The sequence below is a fragment of the Coenobita brevimanus genome, chromosome 108 (genome assembly GCF_032717465.1).
Source record: "Coenobita brevimanus isolate Jiangsu-jjx chromosome 108, ASM3271746v2, whole genome shotgun sequence".
NCBI lineage: Eukaryota > Metazoa > Arthropoda > Malacostraca > Decapoda > Coenobitidae > Coenobita > Coenobita brevimanus.
Window position 1 is genome coordinate 2898753 of NC_137061.1, and position 12911 is coordinate 2911663.

The 12911-nt window shown below is 42.1% G+C and overlaps 1 non-coding gene across 1 annotated transcript; it reads right to left on the reverse strand.

Annotated features, from left to right (window-relative positions):
• Positions 1–9488: 9488 nt before the first annotated feature.
• LOC145417058 (5S ribosomal RNA) lies at positions 9489–9607 on the reverse strand. Its single transcript, XR_013900403.1, has one exon. It is a non-coding gene; the product is annotated as a 5S ribosomal RNA (ribosomal RNA).
• Positions 9608–12911: the final 3304 nt, after the last annotated feature.

The window sequence follows — 12911 nt, forward strand, 5'->3', positions numbered from 1 at the left end:
CTTTGTCCTTATTTACCTTTATTTTCTTCGTTGTCTTTATGTTGGTGTATTGTTTTTGGCTGAGGTGTTGTGCCTTTGCTTTCCTACCCTGTCTTTTTGCTCCTCTTCTCGTTTCTTCTCCTTCTTTCTCCTCCGCCGCCTCTTCCTTTCTTCTCTTCCCTCCTCCTCTTCCTTTCCTTTCCCTCTTCCTTCCTCCTCCTCCTTTCTTCTTTTCCCCCCTCCTCCTCCTCCTCCTCCTCCTTTTCTCTTCTTCCCTCTCCTCTTTCTTTCTTCTCGTCCCTCCTCTTTCTTCTGTTTGCACTCCCCGCTCCTCCTCCTCCTTTCTTTTTATTCCTCCTCCCCCCTCCTCCTCCTCTCTTCTTATTCCTCCTCCCCCCTCCTCCTCCTCTCTTCTTATTCCTCCTCCCCCCTCCTCCTCCTCTCTTCTTATTTCTCCTCCCCCTCCTCCTCTCTTCTCTTCCCTCCTCCCCCTTTCTTGTCTTTCTTCCTCCCCCTCCTTTCACTTCCCTTCTCCCCCTCTTTCCTCTTTCTTCTTTTCCCCTCCCCTCCTCCTTTCTTCCTTTTTCCCTCCCCTTCCTGCATTTTCTCTTTCCTTCCCCCCTTCCTCCTCCTTTCTTCTCTTTCCTCCACCTCCTTCTCCTTTCTTCTATTCCCTCCTCCCCCTCCTTTCACTTCCGTCTTTTATACTCCCCATCTCCATGCTTCTCCCCCCCTCTCTCATATTCCCTCTCCCTCTCTTCCCCTCTCCTTCTCTCAGTTACCTCTCACCCTCTTCCTTCTTTCCCCTCCTCACTAGCCTCCCTCCACTCTCCTTGTCTCCATCCCCTCCCCTTTCCTCCCCCCTCCCTCCCTATTTCCTAACCTCCCTTCTTTCGTCTTAGTCCCCTCCTCTTCTCCTCTCCCTTCACTTCCCTCCCTCTTTCCCTTCACCTACATTCCCTCCCCCAGTCCTTTTCTCTCATGTCTCATCCTTTCCCCTCCCTTCCCCTCCACTCCCCTCATCGTCTTCCCTCCCCTCCCCTCCCCCTTGTCTCTCTCCTCCCCTCTTTCTGAAATCTGACAAAGCTCTTTATGGGAGAAATGATCCTATGTTTTTTTGTTTTATATCTGCTGTTTGGAGTTTACGCTTGTGTGGTGGGGGGAGGGGAGGGGAGGAATGGGGAGGGGAGGGGAGAGGAGGGAAGGGAAGGCAAGGCAGAAGGTGGATTGGTGGGTGGGTCGGTGGATAGTGGAGTGTGTGTGTGTGTGTGTGTGTGTGTGTGTGACAGAGTGGTGATGGAAGAAGAAAGTGGAGGGGATCAAGAAACGAGTGAAGATAAAAAGAGGATGAAAGGAAGGAAAGAGAGAGAGAGAGAGAGAGAGAGAGAGATTGATGTAGGAGGAAGAGAGGGGAGTGTGAGTGAGCAAGAGGGTAAGCAGATGAGGGTGCAGTTGACAGGGAGGGAGAAGGATGGAGGGAGGGAAGAATGGAATTTGGGAGGGAAAGGAGGGAGGGAGAAAAAATGCAAGAAAAAAGAAAAGAAGCATTTTTACCTGTTTTTTATGAGATAGACAGGTAGATAGATAGGTAGGTAGGTAGGTAGGTAGATAGACAGATAGGTAGGTAGGTTGATAGATAGATAGATAGGTAGGTAGAAAAATATAGGTAAATAGACAGGTAAGTAGATTGATAGGTAGCTAGGTAAATTGATAGAGGTAGTCAGGTAGATAGAGGGATAGATATAGATAGATAGATAAATAGATACGGTAGTTAGAAATAAAACAAAGCATTCTTAGGTTTAGCATTAGTTTTATATTAATAGGATTTTCACCTTAAGTTATTACCATCGACCTCTCAAGACGCATTCCTTTCCTTCTTTTCTCTCAAACTCTTTCTTTATCGTTTCCTAATAACTCCTGGAGACTTAGACGGGCTCTCAGGGTCTGTATGCTCTGTGTATCCGTGTAACTCTCTCTCCTGCACTCTCCCCCTTTACCCACACCCTCTCCCTTCACCCACACCCTCTCCCTTCACCCACACCCTCTCCTTTCACCCACACCCTCCCCATTCTCCCATGCATCCCTGCCCATCAAGACTACCCATGCCCACCCCACCCCATCCCTCATGTGTGTGTCAGTGTTAAATAAATCGTTCTTCCTTGTGTGTGTGTGTGTGTGTGTGTGTGTGTGAGAGAGAGAGAGAGAGAGAGAGAGGTACAAGAGCGTGTAGGTGTGTAACAGGTGTAAAAGTGTGTGTGTGTGTGTGTGTGTGTGTGTGTGTGTGTGTGTGTGTGTGTGACAAATGGTTGAGGCTGTGGTGTCATGCTCTTGTCAGGGGGGGGTGAGGTATAGTGCTTCCTGTCTGTTAATGGTTTAGTGTGTGTGTGTGTGTGTGTGTGTGCGCGTGCGTGCGTGCGTGTGTGTGTGTGTGTTTGTGTGTAATTTAGGACTTTATTCTGAGAGTATACAGTTTACATTCATTATATTTATTGATTTTTTTTATTGTAAGTGGCTCAATATTAATTTTTTCTCTCTCTTTACAGGTGAGTGTCAGCGGCGGAAGTAATTAGAGGTGGAGGTAAAGGTGAGTTACTTCTCTCTCTCTCTCTCTCTCTCACACACACACACACACACACACACACACACACACACACACACACACACAATTCACCTGTTACATACGTACACGCTCTTGTACTCTCTCTCTCTCTCTCTCTCTCACACACACACACACACACACACACACACACACACACACACACACACACACATTCTCCTACCTTTCTCACATTACCTCAGTTTTCTCTCTCTCTCTCTCTCTCTCTCTCTCTCTCTTTTCTTCCTTGCTCTTATTTTCTCTCTCTCACTTTATTCTCTCTCTTTTCCTGTTCATATTCTTGCACCTGCCATCCACCTTATATATATATAATTTTTCGTTTTATATTTCGTTTATTTTGAAGTGTAATAATTCCTTTGCCACCTTTTCTGTATTTTTTACGACGTGTGTGTGTGTGTGTGTGTGTGTGTGTGTGTGAGAGAGAGAGAGAGAGAGAGAGAGAGAGAGAGAGAGAGAGACTATAAATAACTGTTTACTGCGGCTGAATTTCTTGCTATTTTCCTGTGTTTACTTGCTGTTGTTGTTGTTGTTGTTGTTGATGGTTTTGTGTTTACTTGCTGCTTGTTTGTTTGTTGTTGTTGTTGTTGTATCGACGTCTGTAACTGTATTGACTTGGGTACCTGTTGCATTTTTTATTATCGCTACTAGAACATTATTATTATTATTATTATTATTATTATTATTATTATTATTATTATTGTTGTTGTTGTTATTATTTTGTTTTTATTATTTTTAACGTGGCAGCTTCCGGATTGACTCTATCGGATACGTTTATGTGAAGCTACAGATTGTGGTGAATGTTTTTGGCGTATCAGATAAGAGCCAGGATTCCGGGGGCTTGAATGGTAAGTGAATGGAAGCGTGGCCCATTGGATTGGGCAAATTTGTGCTGTCTGGACATTGCTACTCCTCCCCCTTCCTTAGGTTGGGAAGGGAGGTCCGGATGATGATGATGATTATTATTGCAAGTACCGGTATTATTATTATTATTGTTATTATTATTATTATTATAATACTATTTTCCCCTCATTTCCTCCTATATATCCCTCCATCATTTATCAGTCATCCTGTTCTCTCTCTCTCTCTCTCTCTCTCTCTCTCTCTCTCCCCCTCCCTCTCTCTCTCTCTCTTCCCTCCCCTCCCCTCCCCTCCCCCACCTCTCACCCTAAGAAATACCACACGAACCAAACGCGCTAGGAATTCTTGGAGTGGAGAGGGGAGGGGAGGGGGAGGGAGAGAGAGAGGAGGAGTTTAGGGTAGAGAGAGGGAGGAGGGGAGAATAGCTAAGAGAGAGAGAGAGAGAGAGAGAGAGACGTTCTTTCTCCCATTTCTGTTTCTTCATCTCACATGTCCTTTTTTTTCTTTTTTTTTTTTTTTTTTTTTACTTCCTTCCCTCCGCCATGTCACCCCCTCGCTTCATCTCCTCCCCTCATCCTCTCCCTTCCCTCTCCCTTCATCCTCCCTTCTCCCTCCCTCATCTCCCCCCCTCCCTCTCCCTCATCTCCTCCCCTCCTTCTCCCTCCAATCCCAGGATATTTCTTCCCTCCCCATTCTCCCATCATACTTTCACACTCCCTGTCACTTTCCTCCCCATTCCTTTCCTCCCCACCATTTCATCTCCCTTCCCTTCCTTTCCTTTCCATTCGCCCTCCCCCCTCCCTCCTCCCCTTCCACTCTTTCTCCCTCTCTCTCTCCCCAATCATGTCCCTGTCTCCCTCTCACCTTCCCCCCCCTCACTCCCCCTTTCACCCCCCCTCCCTTCCTTAGCATGCCTCCCCTCCTATCCCAACGTGTTCCCATTCTCCTCTCTCCCACTTGACTCCCCTCCCCCTTCCCTCCCCTCCCCAACTTTCACACTCCCCTCCCCTCCCCCCCAACTTTCACAGTCTCCCCATGTACCTCCCATTCATTCTCGTTTCCTACCTCACCTGTTTACATCACCCCCTCCTCTCTCTCTCTCTCTCTCTCTCTCTCTCTCTCTCTCTCTCTCTCTCTCTCTCTCTCTCTCCTATAGCTGTATTTTATAATTTGTTGTTATAAATATTGATCGGTTTTGTGTGTGTATGTGTGTGTGTGTGTGTGTGTGTGTGTGTGTGTGTGTGTGAGAGAGAGAGAGAGAGAGAGAGAGAGAGAGAGAGAGAGAGATTAAAAAAATAAAGACAAAGAGAGTGGGGGATCGACTAAGCCTTAGGTAGAGAATTCTGTCGCTTACCCTTTTTCTTCTCTCCCCTCCCTACCTTCCCTCCCTTTCCTCCTTCCTCTTTCCCGTACCTTTCCTCCCTCCTCTTTCCCGTGCCTTTCCCCTTTCCTCCTTCCCCTGCCTTTCCCCCTTCCTCCTTCCCCACCCTATTTCTCTCCCTCACTCCTTCCCTTAATTTTCTCTTCCTCCCTTCTTTCTTTCCCTTCTTTCATTCTTTTCTTAATTCATTCATTCATTGATTCATCTATGTTATTAAAATCTAAGTTGACGTGAAGGAGACACAAACAGCGTATATTAGACTAGTAAGGCGTAGTAAATAAATCGCAGTTACGAGTTAGAGAAGGAAGTTTAAACAGCCTCTCCTTTGTATTACGCTCCGCTCCCCGCCTTGCATTTCAGTTAATTTTTCCATAACCATTGCTCAGTGGCATTACTTATTAAATATCTGCGTTCTGTGGATGTAATTTTGTAAACTAATACCCGAAATATACCATAGAAGGGGGAAGAAATGGTAAAAAATGTATGGGAACTAGTTTTTTGGGGGATAGAGATGTGGCCGCCTGAGTGCAGCGTCTGGCACGTATTCTAGTAGGTCAAGGTGTCGCGCAGGTACCGCATCCTACCGCTTTATTTCTTCGTGTGGCGCTTTTATATTCCCTTCTGTGTTCTTAATGCAATCTAAGTTGATATTAACGAGACACAAGCAGCAGAAATTAGACGAGTAAGCTGTAGTAAGCATAATAAATAACAAGTAAGGAGTACAGAGAATCCTTATTAGACAGGTGTTATAAAATAGCCGCTCCCTTGTAATACGCGCCGCTCCCCACCTTCCACTTGAGGCTATTTCACCATAAATACTGCTTTTTTGGCATTTTCCACTGAACATCTATGCATAATTGATACATCATTGCACTCTGACAGCAAGAATACGCCAGAAAAAGGGTAAAAACTGGCAAAAAAATATATATGGGAACTAGTTTTTGGAGTGAGACGTGGCTACCTGAGTGATCATGTATTCCTCCGCGGCATTGTCTGCGGGAAGGTGTTATAAAGTCGCACGTGTGACGCATCTCGTATTTTCCACCAATATCTTCGGCCATCTGCGCGAGATACGTGAAAACTATAGATATTCAGTGAGATTATAGTGACGTGAAAAGAATATAGACGATGGAGAAGAGGAAGTGTCATGGAATTGGAGATAACGTGGATGATAAGGTAGGAAATTTGTGTGTTGACTTTCCGTGTTCTCGTAGGCAGTGGAGAATCCTTAACACTTCATCCTTGGTGGTTTATTCCTGTTTCAGCCTAATGTATGTTATTTATGTAACCTGTGTCGATATTTAAACGAGATATATGCATACATGAAAACTAAATCGCCAAGGAATAGGTGTTTAAGCCCAGTAATGCCATATTTTCGTGTACATAATAATAATAACTGCTTACTACTGTGTCGATATTTAAACGAGATAACTAAATCGCAAAGGAAGAGGTGTTAGGAAAGCCCAATAATGAGATTTTCGTCGACTAACCTACTACTACTACTACTAAATAATAATAATAATAATAATTGCTGCATACTACTACTACTAACTACATATTAACAAACTGCTGCTACAACTATTTTCTTTTCTTCTTCTACTACTACCACAAATAATAATAATAATAATAATAATAATAATAATAATAAATAATAATAATCCACTGAGACTACGCACCGCTTCCCTTTTCATTATTTTCCATTTCTTAACGAGTAGTGCTTACGTGATTTTTTTTTTTCCTTACAAACATTCTTTCCCCAGTGGATATAAAATTGCTGATCAGTAGTCGATTGTTTTTTCTTTGAACGATTTTGCAGGAATGTGGCCTTGGGTTCCTTCTTTCTTTCATTAAAAAATGTTAGGGAAGTTGAATTTTCCTTGGTACTGTTTAATTGGTGGATAATTTTTCCCCTTTCCCCTCCCTTTCTCACCTTCCCCTTTCCTCCCCTCCTCCCTTTCTCTCCTTCCATTTTCCCTCCCCTCCTCCCTTTCTCTCCTTCCATTTTCCCTCCTCTCCTCCCTTTCTCTCCTTCCATTTTCCCTCCCCTCCTCCCTTTCTCTCCTTCCATTTTCCCTCCCCTCCTTCCTTTCTCTCCTGCCCTTTCTTCTAATTAGTTTTCCTTCCTCCCCACCTGAGTCCTCCCTCCCTTCCCTCCCCCTTCCCTCCCTTAATTCCTCCTCCCTTATTCTTTGGTCACGTTCTTGTGTGGAAAAGTAGGGGATTAAATGGAGGGAGGGTAAAAAGTCGGAGGGAGGGAGGAAGTAAAGAAGGAAGGAAGGAAGGAAAGTAGCAAGGAGAAAGTAAAGAAGGAAGAAGGTAAGAAAGGAAGGAAAAAAGGATGGATGGATGAATGGAAGGAAAGAAAGAAACGAAACAAGGAAAGGAGGACGGGAGAGGGGAATGTGGAAGGGAGATGGGGAGGGGAAGGGAGTTGAAAGGGAAAGGAAAGAAGATACCGAAAGGAATGGTTTAGGAATAAGTGAAGGTGGAAGGATGGGAGAGAGAAGAAATATGGAGAGAAAGAGGGAGGGAAAGGTAGAGGCTAAGAGAGAGAGAAGGAGAGGGAGAGAATTCAGGGAGGGAGGGAAGTAGGAAGAAAATGAGAGGAAGGAGGAGACGTAAACAATAAAATGCAAAGAAAAAGCACGATGAGAGGCAGGAGAAAAATGGAGAGAGAGAGAGGATAATAGAAGACTGGGAGGGAAGAAGAAAGAGAAAGAGAGGGAGGGAGGGAGAAGATAATGTGGTAGGAAAGGAGAGAAATCTGGAAGGAAACAGAGGGAAGAAAGAAAAATGCAAGAAGGGAGAGAAGGTGTGAAAGAAGGAGAGAAAACGAAGAATAAAGGTAAGAAAGGAGATAATTCTGGAAGGTGCTGGAGGAAGGAAGGAGGGAGGGAGGAAGGAAGAGAAGGAGAGAGGGAGGTAAGCAGGTCAGAACGTTACTTCTTCATTACCGTCACGGGTGTAGGTTAGAGAGAGAGAGGGAGGAAGGAAGGGAGAAAAAGAGAGAGAATTCAGGGAGGGAGGGAAGAAGGGGGAAAATGAGAGGAAGGAAGAGACGTAAGCAGTCGAAGGGGAAGAAAATACTAGATGGAGGAAGGGAGAGAAGGAAGGAAGAGAAGGAGGAGAAAAAATGTAGTGGGAAGGAAGAAGAGAGGTGGAAAAAGATGGAGAGAGGAGAGAAAGAGAGGGAGGAAAAGGATCTTTGTGCATTTTTTTTTTTTTTCACTAAAAGGATAAATGGAAAACTACAATTCATATCACTTTTATTTGAAGGAAAAATGACAACAACAACAGTCAATAATAGTAGTAACATTAATAATAATAATGGTGGTGGTGGTGGTGGTGGTGATGGTGATGATGATGATGATGATAGTGGTGGTGGTGATGATGATGGTGATGAAAGAAATGAGCACACACACACACACACTAATTATCAAGGTCGGGAAGAAATAAGATTTTAAAAAATAATTGAATAGATAAATGTTAAAAAAAAGTAAAAATAGAATATGTGACTAAAGTGAGAGAATGGGGGAAAGAAAGAGAGGAGGAAGTGGAAAGGTGGGGAGGAAATTGGAGAGAGAGGAGAGTGACAAGGAAAATGAAACGGAATAGGATGATAATGGAGAGGGATTGTGTAAGAGATAGAGGTTTAAGGGGCACAGGATAGATAAAAAGTGTGGAGAGAGAGAGAGAGAGAGTACAAATTAGAACAAATAGCAACAGACATTATGGTCCTTTCGAGGCTGCTTGTTACAGTGTAGACTATGACTATGAGATCTAATTCTACATGCTGAAGGATAAGGATTGTAATGCAAGACAGCTCCCCCTGCCTTCGAACCCTCCAGTTAAAACTGGCAGGAAATAGTGAGAAAAAACACCATGCAGCATTGAAAAACTTACATGGAGATTTCACAGGAAAGACTGGAAAGGAAAAGTTACATTGTGTAATACTTTATAAGCTACCAGTATGAATAACCTGAGAGTTTTATAGCAAAGTGGATAATCAAATAATAAATAAGGCATGACATTATGTACGGTTACATTAAGTTAACAGGGCGTCTGCAGACATAGTGTGGAAAATGCAGAGTGTAGATGTTCAGGGGTGGTGCGGCAGCCTCGCTTCATCAAAGACGCACTTTACGTCATCGCATTTTACTTGACATATCATTAACACCTCTATCACAACTGGTATATTCCCTGCGGCATGGAAACATGCATTGGTTGTCCCTGTCTTCAAAACTGGTGATACCAACAGTGTTAATAATTATAGGCCTATCTTACCATTACCTACTGTTTCTAAAATATTAGAAAAGGTAGTTGCTAATCAACTGTTAAACATTTTAGAAACAGAGAGACTTTTATCTAACACTGAGCATGGTTTCCGATCAAAGCTTTCTACTAAGACTGCTCTTACTGTTATAACTGATGAAATTTATGACAATATGGACCAAAAGAAAATACTGTATCTCTGTTAACCTTGTGTGACCTCTCTAAAGCTTAAGTGTTAGCCATGACATCCTCACAGATAAATGTTTCATTCATTCATTGCCAGATGCCATGTATCCCAAATGGGGTGGCCAAGGGCTTAGAGTTAATTGTTTTACAGGGAGGGGCACTAATCCTCCACCAACCCCACTTGACACGTAGGGATGCCAACAGCATCTGGTGTTCCCAGGCGGTCACCCATCTAAGTACTAACCAGACCCAACGTTGCTTAACTTTGCTGATCGGACGAAAAGCGATGTACTCAACATGGTATGGCCGTTGACCAAGGTAAAAATCGATTCGTTTTGGATTAATAGTTACATTAGTAACAGAACTCAATCTGTTCGATTAAATGATGTCGTATCTACAAAGCAGAATGTAACTTATGGGGTCCCACAAGGTGCTATTCTAGGTCCACTTTTATTCAATATCTATGTAAGTGACATATCAACTTATTTAAGTGACTGTATATTAATACAGTATGCTGATGATACACAATTCCTTCATACAGGTACTATAAATAATCTGGAGGATCTTATCACTAAGACTGAAGAAACCCTTGTCAAAGCTAATCAGTATTTTCTTAAGAATGGTCTCATGATTAACCCAAATAAAACTCAGTGTATTTTTATTGGAAATCGACAACTATTTTCACGTATACCAGCTAATACAACTATAAAGTTTGTTGGCAATAACATCACTTCTAGTAGTCATGTTAAAAACTTAGGTCTTTATATAGATAAGTATATGAGCTTTGATGTGCATGTTAATGAGTTAAATAAAAAAGTTTTGGGGACATTGATGTATATAAATCGTTTGTGACAATTTCCAGAAACAGACTCGTATAGGCCTAATCATAATTCAGACTTGTTTTGAGCTTGATGAATTACTGTATTAGGATATGGGGTACAACCAACGGAACTCTTATGCACAGTGCCCAGAAACTATTGAACTTTGCTGCTAAAGTTGCTGTAGGTGGAATGAGGAAATACGATCATGTTTCTCCAGTCCTGAAAGAGTTAAGATGGCTAAATATTAAACAAAAGCATGCATTTGATACGTACTCTGGTATGTATAAGATACTGCGTGGTGTGTACTCTGAATGGTTTATGTCCTTTGCTACTGTGCATAACGTGACTGGAAGTGTAACCAGACAACAAAATAGCCTATATCTTCCAAGAGTCCACACCAGCACTGGTGCCAGGTCACTCGCTGTACAGGGCCCGAAGCTCTGGAATGAATTGCCTGCTTTAATAACCAACGCCAGTAGCCTACCAGTATTCAAATCTAGGCTGCTTTGTTTTCTTATGGGAGAGAAAAAAGTTTTATGACTTGAAATACCTTGGATGCATTTGCAAGATAAATATCCCAATTGAGATTTTATTTTGCTCTAAATATGTCTTCATTTTTACTGATTTTTCATGTTTTCAGTGTACTGTACTTACTACCGTATATATCGGAATATGTATCTTTATTAATAACCACTGCTTAGTGGAAATAAAGTATTTGAATCTGAATTTGCTTGGCACTTCTAAGGTAGGCAAGCAGTCAGTCAGGCCCCAGCCCTGTTCACTCCATTGAGACAAGGAACTTTCCCATGTGGGACAAGCAAACAAGTCACCTCCTGAAGCAGTGACCCCTGGTATATTAAAAAAATCCCGATGGTGGCCACGTAACTAACAGGGACCCTCAGTGATCCACAGCCTATCACAGTTCGAAAGTATGAGTAGTGACCGTTAACTCAGGGCTATCAGTGCATATCCTAGTCTGTGCTCATATTACATTTGCATTTAATAAATTGATGTGGGCTCTGAAAAAAAAAAAAAAAAGTTTATATATACACAAGTGTTTTATTCAGGAGTAAACATATTAAGCTGGAGGTTAGACGACAGATACTAATCCAAGCGACCTTTAAAGGTTAGTACTGTATCACAATTTAGTACACTGGAGGGCAGTTTGTACCAGATACTGTATTTACAACTCTATTAAAGAAGAAGTGCCTAGCTTCATGCAACTGGAATTGTTTGCCAATTATTTTATGCCCATTGCCTGTAGTATAATTCGAGTGATCAGTTGTGAAGTATTTATTGACAGCCATGTTATCATGTCCTTTGAATATTCTAAATACATGCATTAACCCTGTCGATACTTAGGGTAGTGGTGCAAAAGTCACCTGCTTGTTACTGGACAATGCAGACTGCGTCAAACCTAATCTCACCCGCTCGTTACTGGACAATGCAAGCAGCATCCAACAAAATCACCCCTTGATGGAAAGAACATCGTAAATTAGCGCATAATTTATATTCACCGAATGTTTTCATCATCTATACCATAAGCAAGGACAACTATTTGAGATTATGTGAATAAAAAATCAGGCAGATAGAGGCATAAATAAAGGCATGGGAAAAAATAATTTAGCGAAACACTGCCCTTGCACTGCAGCGCAATCGTAAGATAATTTCCTTGTGTGGTATGTAAAACCGACCTGAATAGCCCTGTAGTAAATGTTTATATACCAAAATGTAGCTGATGAAAGTTCCTAAAACTCTTTCTCAATAACAGTTACCATAAAACATATATTTCTATGAGAAAACATGAAAGAAAGAAGAAACATTGTAAAATAACGCATAATTTATATTCGCCAAACATTTTAATCAACACCATAAGCAAGTACTGTACAGAGTTCGAAATTACAAGAAATAAAAATCACAGAGATAGAAGCAAAACTAACTGTGTGAGAATTAAATGTTTATGAAGTACCGTGAGGATGGAAACGTTGGGATCTCCCAGCACTCGCCCTAGGCTGAGCCGGCCAACATCCTGAGTACTTGCCTGCGGTTGGACGCAGCCTGCGTCGTCCGGTAATGAAAGTGTTAAATCTCCATGTAACCTCCATTTAGTTAGGGAAAAGAGATTCAGAGCTTCTGAACATTCCTCATACAGTTTATTCCATCTAGGTCATCCTTTTCTGTACTCTTTCAAGTTTCTCCATCTCCTTTTTGTTATACAGTGACCAGAATTGAATGTAGTACTCTTAGTGCAGGCGTACAAAGGAATTATACAAAGTGAGAACAGTTGTATCGGATTTATATTTGAGTGCTGTATCTATGAATCCAATCAATTTATTGGCTTTTTTCACAGCTTCTGTACATTGTTTGGTTGGTTTCAGGTCATTTGTTATTACAATTCCTAAGTAATTTTCATGCATTACCATGTAAAGCTGGACATTATTCATGTTATAACTTGCCCGTACATTTTTACTGCCAGTGTTTAACACTTTACATATTTTATTAATATTGAAATCCATTTGCCCTGCTTGGGCTCAGTTAAACAGCTGATCATTATCTCTCTGAATTCCCTGCCTTTGCAGTGCTGTGTCTGCCCTGTTACCTATTTTAGTATCATCAGCAAAATGGGAAATCTTACATCATAGTCCTTCATTAGTATCATTTATGTACTGTATATTAAAATAAGAATAGGACATAACACTGAACCCTGTGGCACTCCACTTTGAGCTTTTATCCAGCCTGACCCTTTTTCCATTTATTACAACTCTGCTTTCATCCGGTGAGCCAGTCTTCTACCCAC